At 50.9% G+C, this 20,583-nt stretch overlaps 1 protein-coding gene across 4 annotated transcripts in view; it reads right to left on the reverse strand.

The window, feature by feature from the left end:
* Wnt5b (Wnt family member 5B) overlaps window positions 1-20,583 on the reverse strand; it is a 97,175-nt gene that overhangs the window by 69,487 nt on the left and 7,105 nt on the right. The window contains exon 2 of one of the 4 annotated variants that reach the window (XM_060384034.1): window positions 19,628-19,739. The exons of the other annotated variants lie outside the window; for them this stretch is intronic. The gene's annotated coding sequence lies outside the window, so the exon portion shown is untranslated. The remainder of the gene's footprint in view (window positions 1-19,627; window positions 19,740-20,583) is intronic. 4 annotated transcript variants of the gene reach the window in all.

The raw sequence follows: 20,583 nt of genomic DNA on the forward strand, positions 1-20,583 counted from the left end.
ACACTCCCGCCCTGACTGTCAGTTTCAAGGATAGGGATTACCCTGCAAGGTCAGACTGAGTGACCGGGCGCAAGGGGCTGGCATGCTGTTTCTTTCATCTACCTAGCAGGTGGATTTGTGCAGGCCTTTGGAAGCCTTTTATATCCCGTACCTTGAGAATGGTCCTCATAATCACAGCCTACTAGAAACCAGGTTTGGGATGGGCACAGTGCAGACTGTGTTCTACCCCTAAGGCTGGGAAAAAATAAACTATGCAATTTAAGTCGGAAGCCGCTATCGCCAGGTAAAAACACGCTATGTTCAAGTATACCTAAGCTATACGCAAGATCCTGACCTAAAGGAGAGGCGAACGGGCTAGCACCCACAGAGCCAGCTAATGAGTAGCGGCAAAATAAGGCCACGTAAGAAGAGCTAAGCTGCTGGTTGAGGCACATTTAACTGGCCACTGGCCTTGACCAGGGACAAAGTGGGCAAGGTGGGAGGAGCGAGTTCTGAGTATAGCATGCCTACCAGCCCCCTTGCCCCGCCTCAGAGCCTGGGGGCCCACACTTCCCACTGCCAGCTCCGACACCTCCTCTCACCCGCAGAGGGAACGCAGCAGCAGGAAGGAAGGCTCCCGGGGACAGCACTCAACCAATGACTGATAGGAGCTGCACCAGCCCTGATACTCTTGGATGTGGCCTAACCCTGGGCTGGAGCTCCCACAGGCCACAACCATCACCTGCTACTGGCTCTACAACCATCTTCAATGGCTGCCTTCTCTCCCGAGTCACAATGCCACACCTCCCTGTACCTTGATGTCACCTACAAGCCATTTAGCAGGTTTGTGGAAGAACCTGTGTGTTGGTATAATGTTCCTTTGAAATGTATACACCTTACCGTTGTTCATTCAAATACTGATTTCTCTCCCCCACTCTCTGGTTTCAATCCGGGCACTGCATTGTGATACTTATTCTAAGCATCACCTGTCTCAACTTTGTGTAAACATGCCAAAATAAAGCAACTCGCCACAAGGTTGAGCAATAGAAAGAAAGCAGGAAGAGAGGGAGGAGCCAGAGGACAGGAAAATGGGAGGCAGAGGAGGGAGAAGGGAGAGCTGGGAGAACAGAGGCAGGAGAGAGATCTTGGAATGACGTGAAGAATGAACCAGACCTGAGATTTCACAAAAAGCAAGTATAATGGGTAAAATCTAAATGTTAGGAAACTATGAGGGCTTGGAGGTTTAGGAGGGAGTAACTACTGCCCAGCATTGTGTTCTAGGTTAACTAAATAAACCCAGTCTCTGTGTGACTTGGTTATGCACCTGTTTAGGATTAAATATTAATCGAGACCCACAACACCTGCGTTATTTACTTTCCTGTTGCTGTGAGAAAGCACCAAAACTAGAAGCGACTTAGGGAAGAAAGGTCATTCTGGCTTATGTTCCAGAGGGGTACGAATCCATCTCAGTGGGCATGGCAGTAAGCGGCAGGCAGGGCCACACCTCCAAAGCCTCCCCAAATAGCAGCACCCACTGGGGACCGGGTCTGTGCTTTTGTGTCTGACATTACCTTGCAGGTAATCTCAGTCATTGGTGTTTCTTTTCCCTTTCATGTCCTGGTGTCCCCACTATACGTGTTATTACACTATTGTACTTCTCTCATAGTTTTTTGTTTGTTTTTAGTGGGAAGTTTGAGACAGGGTCTTACTATGTTAGCCTTGTCTGGTCTGGAGCTCACTATGTAGACCAGACTGACCCCCAAACTCACAAAGATCCTCCTGCCTCTGCCTTTGGAGGGCTGAGACTAAGGGTGTGCACCACCGCACCTGGCTGTCTCATGGCTGTTACTCTCAACCCTTTATCCCAAATCCTTTTTCCACCTAGATTGTCAGCATTGGCAGTTTCTACTCGTGCAGCCTTAACTCGGAGGCCCTCCTCAGCTGTGTCCACCGAAGGCGGCCCTCACTTCTCGACACTTTCTGTTCCATCTCCCTGCCACACTGCTCATCTGTGCTAACAGGCCGCCAACTTTCCCACTGGAACCCCAGCACACTAATCATATTTAAATTCCTAGTCTGTTCGGAGCCAGCATCCCTGCTAACGCCGAGTCTGGTTCTGAGGTTTGCTCTGTCTCATTATTTGCATTTTAGTGTGTTTTGCAATTTCTTTCTTTGTAGCCAGATGTGACCGATGTCTTAGTCCATTTCCTACTGCTATAACAGAATACCTGCAACTGAGTAATTTATAAAGGAAAGAAGTTCCTTTTTAAACTTCCGGCTCGAGTTTCTGGGGACTGGACAAACCAGTGACTGGGTACGGAGTCTGGTAAGGTTTCTCTTGCTCTCGCGGCAGAAAGCAGAAGAGAAATGCGCACAGAAGACCGAGCGGGAAGAGTGCGCCTGCGCCTCACTCCTGCGTAGCCACAGTTTTCAGACTCGGCTTTTGTTTCTGTTTCAGCTAAGGCTCTTGCGGAGAACCAGCCACAGTCACAAAGCCACTCTTTCTTTTCCGTGGCTTCGAGTAAAGCTGGCTCCTCAGAGTAAAGCTGGCTCCTCAGAATGCTGGGCTCCACTGAATGCTGGGCTCCACTGTATGCCCTCCATGAACTAGGACCTTAAACCAAGTGTGCTCAGGGATGTGCCCAGCACCAATGTGCTTTCCCATAAACGCCCCCCAAAAAAAGCCCCACATTCTTCCTTCCCGTGGAGAAGCGTTGGAAGTGCTCCCAATGCTCTCGTTACTTGCCGTAGTTGATAACTCCACTTGTCTCCTGGGTGAGCTCCTGGGCATTGAACTCTCTAAGATTCATTTGTGTTGGGTCATAGGACCTGCTTTTGGGGGGCTCATCCCATTCTGCTACAGCAAAGACTCACGGGGAAAGGTACCCTGTGACCCGATGCTCCCGGGCCCCGCCTCCCAACACAACCACATTAAGGAATTAAATCCCAACATATAAACTTCGGGAGGTGAGATGGTTTGAAATGAGGATGTCCCCCCATAGGCTCATGTATGCGAATGCGTGGTCCTCAGTTGGTGACACTTGTGTGTAAAACCTTTGCTGAAGGAAAACCATCGCTAGAGGGTGGGCTTCCCCGCTTCCGGTCTGCGACTGAAAGTGTTCGGCTTCTGGCTCCGTTCTCTCCAACCGTGATGGACTCTCCCCCTTCTGTAAGTTGCTTTTGGTCACCGCGTTTCGTCCCAGCAACAAAAGGCTAACTAGTACCGGAGAACACATCCAAAGCAGTGCCTGAGCGAGAGAAACGGCCGCAGACAGGCTTTCTCTAACACGGGGGTATGTGCAAGGCGGGGGTCGGCGGGGGCAGGAAGATGGCGAGGAACGTCCCATGTTCCTACGACGAGATCTCAGTGTCCTGGTAGGCCTGTGCCCTGGACTGTGAACTTCACAAGTGCTTTTCAGTATTTGCTGGGGGTGGGGGTGGGGTTGTGGCTTCCAAGTTCTTTACGGTGTTGGCTAGGAAACAAGACACTGTACCCTTTCCTCTTAAACACGTGTGAACGGGCGTGTACACACGGAGAGTGATGATCCCTGTTGCTGAGAAAGTAAAACACAATCGCACAGTGGCAGCTGCACGCCAGGAATTCACAACTCCCCTGAGAAAATACACCGGGATGATGACCCGTCCTGTCACTGCCCTTGAGGCAGAGGAAGGACCCTGTATTTCACACCTAGGGATGTTTGTTGAGCAACCAGGTGTGAAGGAAATCTGCTCTGCAGCCCACAGATGGACCTCCTTCTCCGGGGGGCTTTTCCCATCTGAGCAGGAAGGTAAGATTACACACGCCTTGTTCGCACATACGCCGTTAGGGTGAGCAGCTGAGTCTCTTCTTGGGTCTCTCTCTTTCTGGTCCAGAGGAGTCTCTTTCTACTTTTATGAACCGGGCTGGATGGCTTCACTTCTGTGAGTCAGGGAATGCTTTATGAAGGGTTTAGAATTAAAGCGGCCTTGGAGCGCCCACGGGAGGAAGCGGAAAGGAGAGCCGGGCAGCCGGGCCAAGCCTCTTCGGGAGGCCGGACCTTTGAGGCGGTGATTACTCAGTCTGGTTTGGAAGGTGGGAGGCCTTCCCTGATGATCGGAAAAGAGGCTGGGACGTATCAGAAGAGGCCAGACAAGAAGAGAGGCCGGCTTAGGCTCCGGTTTTCTCTGACGAGGGCCGCTGCCAACCTTACCCTCCTCTGGCTGCTGGAGAAGGTCGACTTGATTTTTCTGGACACTGCTATGATGTGTAGGTCAAGGACCCCGCTGAGCGCCCTCCCCGTTGCCTCACAGGCCCGTCTTGGCTGTGTAAAGGTCCCCGGGCACCGTCGTGCCTGTGGGTGACCCCAGCTAACAGCATACCTGACGATAAGGACACTGACGGGCAGGTGTTACGGCGGCTCGCCGAGGCCGGGGAATAGTTACTCTCTCAATTAGCAGTTTTCAACTTTCCCCCAGAGAACCGAAATTTCTACATAATCACGTTTTGACATAAGAGGAACAAAAAAGTTCATGCAGCTGAATGTTGGGAAGGGGGGCGAGGGCCCTCTACTCTCTGTGTCAAAAAAAAAAAAAAAACTACACTCTGACAGGTATGGTGTTTTAGGAGGGTGGGGAGGTGAGAGGGCCACAGGTTCAAGGTCAGTATGGGCCACAAAGCAGGATTATATGTAGACAACATCCCTACGCTTTGGTTCAGCCCTCTGTTTTGACAAGTGCACAGAGAGGTCAGATAAAACTGTCAGAGCCACAGGACTGGGGACAAACCCTGTCTCTGGTGCCTTTTCCTTCATTCTCCGCACAACAACGCTGTCTCGGAGGATGTCCTCTGGACTCATGCAGCTGAAACGTGGCAACGGTGAGCCGCAAGAATGACTGACTCAGTGCTTTCCTAGCGATGCCACCCACTTCCCGAGACAGGGAGGGTTAGCTCTGTGTGCCACATTAGCTCCCACTGGTAATTCCGAATTCCTCTTGGCAGAGTAATATAGGTCAGATTCCATTAAGCACATATCACTACAAGAAAAGCCCGAGTCTTTTTTTTTTTAAACGAAAAAGCAAACGCAGCTATGATCTACACACTGTAGTGAGATTGAATTAGCCAGAGTTAAACAGCATACAGGACGGGAACTGAGATGGTGCTTGGGGATTTTTGTAGTGCGATTTGGTCTATGGCGCATCCATTTGCCTTGCGAATCAGTAATTCGGTGCCGGATAGTAATTCAGTGACTTCCAAATTACTCACTAGAAACATGGTTGTATTCTATGAAGTCCATCTCCAGACACTCCTGTCCCAGAGCTGCAAGGAACGCTCTCACCCATCTAGTGACAGTGTAGATGGTGAGTTCTGATGTATAGGGTTTGTTACGCTGCCTCAGAGAAAAGGAGAGGTGCAGCAAGCAAGCAGCAGAGTTGCTAAGTCTGCTCTCTGGGAGGGGCTCACTCATCTCCTAGCGGTGGCGCTACTTACACGGCCAGAGTCCTAACTGGAGTAAAATTCTGTTCAAGGCCCTTTGAAAGGAGGAGGGTTGGTCAGGTTTTGGTCAACTTGACACAAACCGGGGCCATTTGGGAAGAGGGACTCTCAATTAAGAGAATTCCTCCACATTGCTGGCAATTCCGTCAGGCATTTTCCTGATTAATGTTTTGGGGGGGGGCATCCTGCTGCAGGTAGAGCCAACACTGAAAAAGCGGTCCTGCGTTCTGTAAGATGGCAGGCTGTGCCAGCCATGTGAGCGAGCCAGTAAGCAGTACTCCCCCGTGGCCTCTGCATCGGCTCCTGCCTCCAGGTACCTGCCTGCTGAGCTCCTGCTCTGTCTTCCCTCACTGTTGGACTGTCACCTGAAGTATAAGAAAAAAAATAAACCCTTTCTTCCCCAAGCTGCTTTTTAGCCAGTGTTTTAATCACAGCAATAGAAACCCTAAGACAGGAGGAGAGCCCTATGAGAGTTTGGAGTGAATGTATGCCCACACAGCAAAGATTCTGGGGTCGGGCGGAGGCAGGCTGAGGTGAGCATGTCTCTGACAGGCCCATGCCATTCAGCTGGAATTGATCAAGGAAGAGCCGCAGTGACAGGGCCACCAGGAACGAGGAAGACGTCTACCTGGAATATAAATTCAAGGCCAGGATCCAAGAAAAACACCAGGTTGGAAAGGAAGCCTTTCAGATGACAAAGCTGACACTGTCTCTGCGATGTGGCCACTTAGCCTCCTCTCGTGCCCGACAGCTGGGATCACAGCCCATTTCTCAGGGCCTCGGTCCCTGGTATGCAACTGCCTCCAGGGTGACGGAACCAAGTGCTGTGCGAGTCTTCTGGGAAGGGGGCCAGGCATCGGGCCAAATCACACCCCCTTCCCAAGGGCTCGCAAACACTGGCTCCAACTTGAAGCCTGGTGTTAGAACAATTCATGCCAAGGACTTTGAACTCTGTTTGCCCTCACCCACTCTGGTACCTCTGCCCCACAACGGGAAGGGGGTTTAAGAGCACTGGAGAAGCAAGGGAGAGAAGACGGAACAAATGTAAAGCTGGTGTGCCTCGGCACACACGTCTGCTGTGCCCAGGTGATAGGGCTGGGTGTTCCACAGGGTAAATGCTTCAGCCCCTCGGCCTTGTATGCCATCTGACAGGGCAGCGAGGCTAAGTCAGACCTGGGAAAGAACTGGAGAGAGGCTCCTGAACATCTCAGACTCTTTTTATGTTTTATTTTTCTAAGTCATTGTTTAAAATTAGGATCTTATTTTTATTTTATGTACACTGGTGTTTTGCCTGCATTGTGTGTCTGTGCAAAGCTGTCGGGTCCCCTGGAACTGGAGTTACGGACAGATGTGAGCCGCCGTGTGGGTGCTGGGAATCGAACCTGGGTCCTCTGGAGGACCTTAACCTCTGAGCTGTCTCTCCAGCCCCCACATCTCAGACTCTAAATGCCTTCTCGGGACACACTGCTTCTGAATAAGCTTTTGGAGGCTAACCGGACACGAGGCAGGCTCACGCTACAACTCCACAGGAAGACCGCTGGGGTTTAGAACTCACGCGGGGCCTTACAGAAATAAACAGTTACATTGAAGATCCGCTGTATAGCAGGGGGGAGTATATGTGAGGTGGGGAAATACTGCTATGCTTCTGTTCCCTTGTCTCCAGAAAGGGACTGTGGAAGGTCCCTTCAAGGTTGTGGTTAGACTGACCAGAGCCAGAAGGGGCGCAGCGAGCACCCACAGTAGTACCTGCGGCAGAGGTAAGAGGCCCAGGGCGGGTGGCCCTCGTGGCCCTGGGCAGGACCAGTGCCACCACTGTCTTGCTCTTGGATCTCTAGCTTCCAGAACTGATGGTGAGGCACAAACTCCTGGAAGCCGAAGCTGTGAGCTGTGACGCTTCCGCGTGGAGAGTGAAAGTGAATGCCACACCGGATCAGCTGACAGAGAATGCTGCTGACAGCAAGCGGTCCGTGAGTGCCCCCCGCCCCCCCCAGAAGCGAACAGGATGCTGGGGGAAGGGAGGAGGAAAGGTTGATTCCCTGTGCCCCCAACTTTTTTTTTTAACTTATTTATTTATTTATTTTTAACTACAGTTATTTATGTGCATTTGTGTGTGGCTACGTGCATATAAGTATGGTGCCCTCGGAGGCCAGAGGCAACGGATCCCTTGGAGCTGGTGCTGCAGGCTGCTGTGAGCCTCTCTTGCCATGGGTGCTGGCGACTGGACTCGGGTCCTCTGGAAGATCACAAGCACTCTCAACCACTGAGCCATCTCTCCAGCCCCCTCTCGTCCCAAGGGTTAAACACACTCACATGTCCTTCCTGTTTTTCTTCTCTCCACTCCACTTTTTGTTCTCTATCTCCCTCTCTCCCTCTCCCTTTATAACTGATGAGAGCAGAGAGCAGCAATGCGACACAAGCTGAACCCTCTCCTGTCTTGTAATTTTTCTCTGCCAAAACGAACTGGCCCGTTACCCTTAAATTCAAGTTCCCGGGACAAAGGCAAAACGCAACCTGGTTCTTTGCCCGAATACCACAGGAATGGTTCCTAAACAGTTCCTGACACCCGCTGTTCCGCTCCGAAGCCTCACCAACTAGCCCTCCACTACTTGTGTTTTCCTCAGCATTCTTGTCTTATAATCACCCAGCACGATGGTCCATTCATTTGTCTTGAGGTATGGCGGGCTTCTCTAGCCCACAGTGGCAAACCTTCCCACTATTTCTTCTGCAAGCCAAAGGCCTGAGAAACACACGGTCCCGTTAATCACGGCAATAGGCCCTCACTAAAGGGGCCAAAAGTTGATTTTGTATCCTGCCACTGAAATCACCGATCTGTTTCTAGAAGTTTTCTGGTAGGATTTTTGGAGTCTTTTATGTATAATAGCATATCATCTTCAAACAGAGATAATCTGACTTCGGTTTGTACCCCTTTAATTTCCTTTTCTGGTCTTACTGCTCTATCTAGTGCTTCAAGCACCATATTGAAAAGGAGGAGATCATGGGCAGCCCCATCTTGTTGCTGATTTTAATGGGATCGCTTCCAGTTCTTCTCCTCCTCCCCCCTTTTCTCCAACAGGGTCTTGTTATTGTAGCCCAGGCTGGCCCTGACGTCTTCATCCTCCTGACTCAGCCTCCTGAATGCTGGAATTGTAGGTATGCAGCTCCTTTTCTGATTGTTAAGTTGTAGGTAATGGGATTTTACCCTGCTGCTTGCAACAACGAAGCAGACAGAATCTTCCAGGGGTTTTGGAAATGATATTCACCACCAGGATCCTTCTTCTGCTGCTAATTGCAGAATTACCTACCACCTCTCTCTCTCTCTCTCTCTCTCTCTCTCTCTCTCACCTTGCTATCTGGCTGGTGACCTTAAGCTCCTTACCCTCTTGTCCCTACCGCTCAGGTGATGGTGCTAGGATTCTAGGTGTGATCCAGCACCCAACTTAATTTCCTTCCATTCTTGGGGTTGGGGCCCAGGGTCTCACACATTCTTGTTAACTAGAGCCCCGTAACTTAATATAAATGTCATGTTATCTTTGGTATCAACTGTTAATTTGTTTTAATAGATAGCATTCTAAACGTCCCTTTTGGACAAATTCAGTGCCCAGTTCTTTGCCACATGACAAGTCAAAGTCAAAGAACTCAAAAGAGACCAGGTAATAAGCTGCTTATTTCGCACACCTTATTCTTTTAAGGTTTTTATTGCAATTTCTTAGTATTTGCATCGTTACGGGAAACATTTGGGTTTCACTTTGCTACTGCAGAAATTTTAAGAATAAGACGTGAAAAGAAACAGCACTGAAAACCACACTACACGGGAGAGCCGCTCTGGGGTAGCATTTCCAGCAGGAAAATGTTCTACATCCATTGGGCAGCGTTCGGCTGCTCTGTGAAGTTCTCTCTCTAGGTAACAGACGGACGGCAAGGTGGGACTCAGCGGGCTTGGTGGCACGGCCAGCATGTTGGAGAGAGCAGAGGTGGGGTCCACTCCACGCTGCCTCTAGAGCCTCTCAGTCACCAAGCCAGCATGAGGATGACCAGCCACGGCCCAGCACACCCGGAGCCCTTCGGCTGCAGCGGGGTGGCTGTGGTTGAATGGGTGTATTCTCCAGGCAGTGGCTCTGGGCAGCTCCTCACTGAGGTGTCTGAGAGCCGGCCAAATTCTGGTGTAGGCACAGAACAGGCATCCGAGTGACGGTCTCGTTCCAGCACCCTGGGCAGCTGCAAGCCAGATGGACACCATGCCTCAGAGCCTGCCAGGACCTCCCTCCACACCCCTGTACACCTTTCTGCCTGTGGTTTCCTGTTAGATGGCCCTCTCCTCCAAGCCTCTGCTCTGCATCTATCCCTCTGCCCCGCCCCCACTGAGTTTCCTGCATCTTTTCCCTGTTAGGCCTCTGTTCTCCTCACTCCCCTCCCCACCACATCTGGCAGAGGTTTCCTCCCTCTTACTGTCTATCCAGTGGTTTCTTCAGGGTCCCTCCTCAAAGGCCGACTGTCCTGAACCTGCGTGGATTCCCCACATGGCAGTGTTCCTGCTGCCTCCCTGCCTGGTAGCTCCGTCAGGGAGGGTGTGCCCATCTGTCGCAAACTCACCCAGACCTGCCCTGGGCATAGGGATACATAGAGGGGCTCTTTTTGAATAGCCCAAGCACGTTTCCACCGGACAGCTACAGGAATGTGCAAGGCTTTCTATAAGAAGTCATATGGGCAAGCATCTCTGGGAGCTTGGGGGAAGACTCACGGAGGGTGGGGGCAGGATCACAGAGCCTACAGGGGTGTCACATGATTGCATGTGCAAAGGGGGCATTGCACACAGCAGCAAGCCGTGGGCAGAAGCCACAAGCGTGCTAATTCAGGCATTTTGTTTAGAAAGGCAGCAAATGGCTCTCTGAGGCTGTGGTGCCTGATGTACATGAGAGGCACGGGGAGAGGAACCGAATCAGGGAGGGTGTGGAACATCCCACTGCCCGTGGTCCACGGAAACAGGCTGCCTCTGACTGTGACCTCCCTGTTTTTTTTTTTTTTTTAAATATTTTTTTAAATATTTATTTATTTATTGTATATGAACACTTTGTTTTCATGCACACCAAAAGAGGGAATCAGATTCCATTACAGATGGTTGTGAGCCACTCAGGTCCTCTGAAAGTGCAGCCAGTATTCTTAACCACGGAGCCATCTCTCCAGCCCTCCCTGGGTTAGGTATCCATTCTTATTTTTCAGTTGGGAAAACGCAGAACACTTCCCCCTGGGCAGTGGTCCACAGCAGAGCCAGAGGCTCCCAAACATGGCTGCCGTGGCAACAGCCACTCAGGTGGCATCGGAGCCTCAGCTCTTGAGAGTCTGCCTACCTCTGACCTGGCAGTGTGTGAGCTCAGCCACTTACTCTGAGTTAAGAAGTGTGGGGTGACGCACACTGTGCAGGACACATCAAATCTCTGTGATAAGCAAGGAAAAACGTATCTTTTGTTTTGCTTTGCTTTGTTTTTAGACGGGGTTTCTCTGTGTAGCCTTGGCTGTCCTGGACTCGCTTTGTAGACCGGGATCTAGCATGACAGCATGGCAGATGGTATCTAACCACCTCGGAGTATTATTCAGCCACAAAGAAGACTGAGACCCTTAGCATTTATGTGGACATTGGAGGACATGTCTAATGTCCTCTTAGCATTTAGAGGACATTATGTTAGGTGAACTAACTGAAACGTGAAAGACAAACATCTCACATTCTCTCACGAATGTGGAAGTTAAAAAGCGAGGACCTGAACACAGACTAGTGATTACTCAAGGGCTGAAAAGTATAGGAAGGTCAGGACTATAAAACGGGATCCCCAAAACCTCAAGAATCCCAATTATCTATATACTATGCATATGTTAGTAAAAAATAAAAGTAATATTTAAAAAAGCATAGCATGGCCTCAGTACCAGTGAAAAGGAGATCTAGACAGCCTGAGGCAGTGCAAAAAAAAAAAGTAGAAATGCTGAAGTACCTCCTGAAGGAAGATCCAGGAGCCAGCGACCTATAATTCACCCATAAGTATGAATGACTATAGGTTTAAGTGCCTCCTGTCTCTCCTTCTCGACGTGTTCCTGTCTATGGCCTCATCCACGCCCCCCACCCCGTGTCCTTTTGCCTCCACTTCCCCTCAAGTAACCACCCAATCTCTTCCCTTCATGGCCAAACTACCTTGAAGGCATTTGGTGCCCTGTTTACAGCCCTCGAGATAGACACACCCACATCAAATTCAATGTGTCCCCAAACAATTCCGTCCAGCAACTCCTAGTCTCTCCACACAGTGTTGTAACCAGGTTTGAGTCCACCAGTCCTAAAGCTACAGCTACCTTTCATGTTCAGAAAGCATGTCTTAGACCATGTTCAGAAAGCAGGTCTTAGACCATGTTGAGAAAGCATGTCTTAGACCATGTTCAGAAAGCAGGTCTTAGACCATGTTCAGAAAGCAGGTCTTAGACCATGTTGAGAAAGCATGTCTTAGACCATGTTCAGAAAGCAGGTCTTAGACCATGTTCAGAAAGCAGGTCTTAGATGTGCCCCTGCAACAGTCTTATATCTGGGCCTGTTGGCTCTCACTCCCTGGGTGGGTGAATATTTGCCTCAGGTCTTCCCACCTGAATGTAGAACAGACCAGGACCAGTCAGAAGCCATCAGCGAGAGAACTCTCACAGTCCTTAGTCCTCAGAAGGTGCCATGTTGGCCAGAGCTGACATCCTAGATGACAGGCAGACATGCACTTCACCACAGAATGCAAGCTTCAGTGTTGTCAGACAAATCACCACAGAACTGTGTTGTCCCCAAGGGACAGAACGCGGTCACAAGTGTTTACAGACTCACTTCAATAAAGTAACACATGACTGGCACCAGCCAGGGTGACTGTAATTCAGTGTTTAAAACCTCAGTGGTTCACGGAGGACAAGGAAACAGAACAACGTAAATTCTACACCAACGATCCAAATGTTTAAAATCAGAACCACCACAGTGCCATCTATTTCTGCAAAGCAACAACCGGAAATTTCACAGAACCTAAGAAAAGACACTTTCCATGGCAGATGGAGCTCGGTCCCATTCTACAAACATCAATATCCCTGTAGCCAAAAGAAACGGAGAACCCTGGGAAACAGATGGCAAGCCACTGAGGCTTTGTGACTAATCTCTCCGACTGTTGATTAGTTGATTGATTGATTGATTGATTGATTGGTTGGTTGGTTCTTTTGAGACAGGACAGGATTTCTCTGTATAGCCTGCTGTCTTGGAACTGTGTAGAACAGGCTTGGCCTTGAACTCACAGAGATTCACTTGCCTCTGCCTCCCAACTGCTGGCATTAAAGGAGTGTACCTGGCTTAACTAATCTACTTTTCAAAGGACAATCCTTAAAAAAATTATTTTTATGTGTATGAGTGTTTTGCTTATGTATGTGTACCGCATGTGTCTGGTTCTGGGGGAGGGGGTGGTCAGGAAAGGACACCTGGACCCCCTAGAACTGATATTAAGGATCGTTGTGAGCCAACATGTGGGTGCTGGGATCTGAACCTGTGTCCTCTGTAAGAGCAGCCAGTGCTTTGGCCACTGAGCCATATTTCCAGCCCCCATCAAATAGCTGTCCTCTAAGAAGCCCCATCCAGCAGCAGATTGAAACAGATGCTGAGACTCAGAGCCAAACAATGGGGTGAAGTGTAGGGAGGGAGTCTTGGGGAAAGGTGTGTGTGTGGGGAATAGGAGGACCTGGAGGTGCCACAAACTCTACAAGAGGACCAACACAGGCAACTAACCAGGGCCCGTGGTCCCTGCGGAGACTGAAGTACCAACCAAGGACCATGCATGGACTAGACCTAGGCCCCCTAAAATGGGCAGCTCAGGCTTCATGTAGGTTTCCTAGTAAGGGGAGCAGGAGCTGTCTCTGACATAAACTCAGTTGCCTGCTTTCCTGATCACTTCCCCCTGGCAGCACTGCCTTGACAGATCACAGCAGAAGAAGAGGTGCTCAGTCCTGATGTGAATTAATGAACTGCTTGGGCTGGGGTGGATAGGTGGGTGGGACTCCATTTTTCTGAGGAATAGGGGAGGGAGGGGAAGGGAAGGAAGGTGGGACAGGAGGAGAAAAGGGAGGGGGCTACAATCGGAATGTAAAGTGAATAATTTAATTAATCAACTTCAAAAAGGTCTCTCTGAAAGGCAGTGTCTGATAGGTAACTGGCAGGTCTCAACTTTCTTTGCAGCAGAGAAAATAAGAGCATAACGTAGCCTGTAGCCTCTAGCTACTTGGAAGACTAGGCAAAAGGTCACTTGAGCTCATGAGTTGGAGACCAGCCAGTTGGACAGCAAACCAACCAACCAAAAATCGGAACAGGGCATGACACCAGAGGCATCCTCAAGCCGACGGACTCTTGGTGGTTGTCTCTAGGCAGAAAGAAGTAACTGGGAAGCCCATTTATTAAGTAGCTAAGGCCAAAGAGAAAGTGCTGATGAGCGTGGGGTGCAGCTCCGTGGTGGAGCGCTTGCCTTCTGCCTGTGTAGCCCGGCAATCAGTCAGTCGTCACTTCAAAATAACTGTGTGTGTCCTTCCAACTTAGATACCATTTGAAAGGATGATATGCCTGAGCTGGGGGGAAAACGAACAAACAAGCATCTATTCCATTCTTAAGCAGCCTCCCAAACTCCAAAGTGAATTCTCAAAACTTCCTTTAGAGACAGAGATGCTAAGTTTAGTGGCTCCCCAAGGCTTTGGCTGGTAAGCGGCTCTGGCTTGCATCTACCGAGCTCTCTCCGCACGTTAAGAAGGCCAGGCGCTGCTCCTGTCAGAGCGTCCTGCCACACCACACATTAAACAACCCGTGTCAGAGTTGCCCATTTTCACAGCGTGTTGGAGCACCTGCAAAGCCAAATCTGCCACCCTGAACAGGACGGAGAGGGAACAGTACCAACGGAAATGGAAAAAACAAAGGACGGACGATTGTGGCAGGCTGGACGGAGGTGGACAAGGGCAGCCACCTTATACACAGGCCGCTGCTCCTGGCCATCCAGGATGTGCCCTGTGCAAGGGATTCTGGGGGGCAGATCTACTGAGAGGTGCTGCTTCCCAGCCAGCTAAACACGACTGCCTTCACCGCAGGGCTGGGGCCAGAGGCTGCTAAGGGACTGACGTGGGGGCTGCTGCCTGACACCTGATGAGGATTTAGTATCCAGGGAAGACAATGGGTGGAGTCACTCTGACGGGGAAACAAACTGTCAGCCGTGACCATCACAGCAGGAGTGCTTTGGCAGCAGCCGAAGGCAGCAGCGCACGGGATGGCTCCACTGCACCTCCAGGGCAGATTTTCATTTCTGTTCGACTAGGCAGCCCCAGGGGAAGCCCACACTTCTACATTTGGTGTAAGGTGTGGGTGTGAGCCACACTGCCTGGTTATCTGTCCTGAAAAGGCCTTTTATTTCTCCTTGCAAGAAAGCACCGAGTATGCTGGGGCAGACGCGGCTCCGCAGGAATGTGTTAAAACGACCTTACCTTGCGTGCCCTCCTGAGGCCAATGCCTCAGGATACCCGTTCAGGCCGGGCGCTGGGTGGCTGATAGAGAAGGCGTCCCCTGGAGCGTGGACAAGCCCGTAAAAAGTCAGCAGGTCTGCCGTGTAGCTGAGCCCTCGAGCCTGAAATGTAGCCAGTGAAGAGCACAGGACCCTTGTGGGGATTCCACAGGAGCCAGAGCTGTGCAAAACCAACATGGAGCCTGGGAGCCCAGCAGTGTGGACGGCCAAAGATGGGATGAGGAGTCTCTCCCTCCCTGCGGCTCCCAGCACTGCAGCCCGATGCCCTATGCACACCAGATCAGCAGCTCTGGCCTGGCGGCCTTCGCTGAAGTGCAGTGGCACGGTCGTCTCTGGATGTGGGGACGTATGCAGAGGTGACTGCAGAGCCCAGATGCCCTCTGACCCAGCACTTCGTTTCACCTCACACCACCCGCTGAGGTGGCCACGCACATGAACCCCAGGCGAACGGTCACCCCTGAGAGGTCTGTGGCACCCCGCGGCCACACGGCTGGTTCCTACGTCCAGGCGCCCTCACCGTGGGGCTTGTCCCCCTCAGGGTGGTCAAGCAGAAGACAAACGGCAGAAGGGAGCAATGTGCACGTGTCACATTCGCGTGCGAAGCATTATCAACCGTCAACTGTTCTGGGAAAACGAGGTCCACAGACACAGCTGCAACCTGCCACAGAGGTGACTCACCAGCCAGTGACAGGCCTGTTGCTAGCCCGGGATGCCAGAGAAGGGACGATCTTAGTGTGGTTCTGACGTTCCACCAGAGCCTGAGTGACCTCAGGCAGGCTCCCATCCTCTGAAGGGGTGCCGTGAAATTCAGAACCATTTTATCTTGCACTTCTTCAGAAGAGGCACAAGGAAGACTTGGGGTACAGTTGTGATGCAGAATGTTCTGACACGCAGAGGCCTGGGCTCTGCCTCAGTGCCACAAGCTGCTGCTAGCAACGACCAATGCCATGTGCCATTCTGCCCTATCTTGGGTTATGGAGAAGAGTCGTCACTGTACGAAACGATGCTCTGTCTGGGGCAAAGAGCTCTGTTTTACTTTTGGAGGACCCTCACTCTTCTCCAGCCTTCTAAACCCATGGAAAGGCACTGAGGGCGCAGGCCCCCACTACTGTGCATTCTGAACGCCCCCCTGAGACCCTGGCCCTAAGAAGGAGCCTCGTTCAAGCAAGTGCTCCAGTCAGAGCCCAACATAACTGTTCCGAAGGAAAGTCCCCAGGCTTCTGACGGACTAGAAACCTCAAGGATATCAGTTATTACATACATATGCACATACATATGCATACACACATACATGAAAACACTGAGTTCTGTGAACGTCGGCAGATGCACATTCTGTAATTGTACAGAGGTAATTTATCATGCTGATTTTCCAAGCACCTGCAGGCTGTTTCCTCTGTCTGTAACTGAAGTGGAAGCAGCACCAGGTCTGTGTCAATGCTCACCATTCAGTTGAGCCAACAATGAACCCCAAATAAGGAACTTGGGAACCTCCAAAAAGGTACTTGCAAATCAGATGCCTGACGCCTCTGTGATAAGACAAACGCCCACTACTAAACAACGGGCAGGCCTGAAGAGGCGTTTCTCCAAAGAAGATGTAGGAGGCCCGCAGCCCCGGAGAAGCCCAACAGCATTAACCAGCAGGGAGGAAGTGGGAGTGGGGGAGCGCTTACAGAAAGGTGTGAGCCAAGGGTGTGTGGAGCTAACCCTGAGCAGCGCCGTAGAGACAAGATTCAGAGGGGGAAAGACGAAAACTGAGTGGCAATGTGGCGCCTGCACTAAGCCATCTAAAAACCCCAGTAAATGATTAAGAGCTGGCATCTTAGTTAGTAGGCATATTGGCATGGGATGGCCCAGGGTGACCTGTGTATTCTTAGCAGAATGCATAGCCACGTTTGAATCCCAAGAAACACCACACAAACCCAAGCTGACGGAGGAACCCGTATAAAGGTGCGCACTTCAGGAATGGTGGCGTAAGGGCTGTGGGTGAAGCTCTGCGATGGTGTGCTCCTAGTGTAAGGTTGAATCCCCAGCACCGGGTGGGGGTGAGGAGAGCGGAGTCAGGGGAAGTCAGGGTAACTGTTACAGCTTAGACGTTCAGTGTCTCCACCCCGAGGGAGTGTGACACACGGGGGAAGATTAGAAGGACACGGGAGGGGCTGTCTAGATGGCCGTGTGGGTCAAGGCACTTGCTGTCAAGCCTGATGGCTTGAGTTCTTTCTCCTAGGACTCACGGGATGGAGAGAGAATCCTGTTAGGTTGTCCTCTGACCTCCACATGCATACCCTGGCGCACATACACCGACCCACTGAAAATCAACCAATCAATCAAAGAATGTCCAAGAGCTGGGTATTCCAGCCGATATCTGCAGCCCTAGCATGCAGGCAACTGAGGCACAAGAGGACTGTGAGTTTGAGGCTAGCCTAGGCTACGCAGAGAGACCTCCTCAAAGAATGAGGAAGAGGAGGAGATGATGACGACGGCAACATGACAAGTGAGTTGAGCATGAAATGTTTTATTGGATTGGGAGCCAGAAAAAAAAGACATCTGGGGAAACTGGAACAAGGGCCACGTTTTACCAACGACACTGTGACAATGTTAATTTCCCACTGAAATGTACCGTTGTCAGGTGAAATGTTAATACTGGGGGAAACGAAATGAAATGCAGGTAAAATTTTTCTGTATTACTCTGGTAATATTTCTGTAAGTTTAAAATTACTTCAAAGTAAAAGGTTCAAAGGTGGTGTTTAACGAAAGTAGAGAAAGCCGGGAGGGAGTGTTGGTGTATGCCCTTAATCCCAGCACGTGGAAGAAGGGACAGGCAGACCTCCGAGAGTTCGAGGCCAGGATGGTCTACAAAGTGAATTCCAGGACAGGCAGGGCTGTTAAACTTTAGAAACCCTGTCTTGAAACAAAACAAAACAAAACAAAAACCACGCATAAGAAAATAATATAGACAAAACTTCACAACTGAAAGACAGAGATTGAGGGGGGAGATGGCTCCGGCAGTAAAGCGCTTGCCTCACCTCCCAGGACCTGCATTCAGACCCCCCATCCACGAGAAAACGCTGTGGGGGCGGGGCATGTCTGACACCCCGGGGCTGGGGAGCCAGGCTTGGAAGGATCCCCAGATCTCACTGGCAAGATCTCAGTCTGGCAGAACTGGTGAGATCCAGGTTTAGGGAGAGAAAACTTGGGTGGTGAGCAGTTGAGGAAGACACAGTGTTTACCTTTCGTCTGCACAAGCAGGCACACACAGCACACACAAGTACCCCTCCCCCCCCCACAGAAACACATACAGATTGTCATAACAATCTGGACCAACCAAATAGAAAAGGTAATATATGCAAATGTTGGTAATACAGAGGAACAAACCACAGGTCTCAGGCATTTTACCAGGCAAAAGAAGCTGAATAGCAAAGGAGAACTCCCCAGTTCTGGCATGGAACAAACGATGCGGAATTTTTGGACAGGTGAGACTAATCCACAATGACTCAAACCACACCCAGCAGCCCGGGTTTGGGCTGTAGTGTGCACTGTGCTGTCAAGGGGACTCTGCGTGGACATGAGGATGTCTTGGGGCTGAACGGAGAGTTGAATGAACATATACGTGTGTCCCAATTTATTGACATACACACACACACTTCCAACGTGTAGGTTTCACTGCATGTAAGGGGCATGCTGATTAAAACAGGAAAGGGGGCCTGGCGGAACCTTTGCCTCACATGCACTGAGGCCCTGGCTGCGCCCCAGCATGCTTCCCCGTGCCCTCAAAAAGTAGCAACTCTGCCGCTCTGTGGCAAGACAGGACAGGGGGAAGAGGGCAAGAGTGTCTCCATAGCTCTCAGTTGTGGAAGGAGGCCCAAGCATGTTCTCGGAGGCCAGTGTTCCGATGAGTCAGAGATCAGAGGGGATCTACCCCCGGCAAAACGGTTTTGAGGGGGAGCCTTCCAGGCAGTAAGAGGAACTCTGGGATGCCTCCTAAGACTCAACCACAGAACCCCTTACAGAGGGATTCCAGAACCCCCGCTTCTAAGGATAGACTTGAAGCTGTCTGCTAGAGCTCAGACCAGGGTTTCTGATCTGGTCCCGGCCTGACAAGCTGTACGTATGGAAAACGCAACAGGCTGTGTGTATGGAACATGCCGTGTTACCTGAGTCAGGTTACATGGAACTGACATGTCTGTGGAGCTTGTTAAGGCCTGTTTAAGTGTGAAACTAACACCCTGCCTCCCAGACACGGCAAGCTCCTGGGTATAGCACGGACCTGCTCGCCGACCGGCCGCACAATGGCATTCTTTGTGGTGGTTCAGAAGCGTGATCAGGGCAAACATTTCCTGAGCACTTTCCACGATCGAGGCGCCCCCCACCGCCCTGAGTGCATTCGGTGTGTGTGTTCAGGATTTGCTTCGTTTAATCCTTACAGCGGCCCTTGGGGGAAGCTCAGAGGTGTGTGTGTGTGTGTGTGTGTGTGTGTGTGTGTGTGCACTCAGCACCTGACACACCAGACCCCATTCCCTAAGCACTGCATAACAGACCAGACCTCCCCTTTCACAACAAAGACATTCGTGCTAATGTTAATGATATTCTATCTGACCCCGTTGCTGAGGGCTGCGAAACAGTCAAATGTTACCTGGGCTGGGGGCGGGGCTACACTTGGGCTTGAGAATGTAACTTCTTTTCGGTTCTTCGGGATACTATTTCACCTCACCAGACAAGCTTCTGCAGAGTTTTCAAAGCCACTCCTAGAAATACACAAACAAGAAGACCGAGTGCCAAGGTCTGAGTCACCCCTGAGTCACCTGGGGCTGTGTTTTATCAGCGGATTGAAAGAAACCTGTGGGTCTCACTTCCATCCCGCACATCCTACAGGTAGGAGCAGCACCATTTGCCAGCTATGAAATCACCCTCGGGCACCCAGCTTCGCTGGAGCCTGACAACTCCCGAGTCAGGCAGGGGGCTGTCGCCGCACGGTGAATCCATTTACAAAGGAAGAGTCGAAGCCACGGAACGGTTCACTCACAGTCCAACACCCCATTCTATGCAGGGGCAGAAACCCTAGACTTCTGATGCCCAGAGCCCAGGATCCTCCAGGTTCCGGGTCCAACTAGCTTGGGGCCACAGCCTTTGCCTAGGACTCCCTTGGTCAGTTTAAACTCTGAGTCACTGGATGCCCAACGTGAAGGTGACACTCTAAACGGCAAAAATCAGGCCGTTTCCAGGGGAATGACTGACACCAGGGCACCACAGGAAACAGCGATCAAGGGCACCGCCTTGTTTTACTTACCATTACCATTACTCTGTACCATATAGCAAAACTAGCTTTCCCATTTACACTATGACACCAGACTGGCTTTAAGGCACATCCTCATGTCCAGTACGTTAATGTCCTTAGCATGGATGAAACAGGGTGCCTTGAACTCGCTTTTACAGAGCGGGGACCAGAACTTGGGAAGCAGAGGCAGGAAGTTCTCTGCAAGTTCGAAGCCAGCCTGGTTTACAGAGTGAGTCCCAGGCCAGCCAGGGTAACACAGTGAAACCCTGTCTCAAAATAAGCAAACGCCAAAACCCAAACCGAACAACAGGCAT

The sequence above is a fragment of the Meriones unguiculatus genome, chromosome 5 (assembly GCF_030254825.1).
Source record: "Meriones unguiculatus strain TT.TT164.6M chromosome 5, Bangor_MerUng_6.1, whole genome shotgun sequence".
NCBI classification, from domain to species: domain Eukaryota; kingdom Metazoa; phylum Chordata; class Mammalia; order Rodentia; family Muridae; genus Meriones; species Meriones unguiculatus.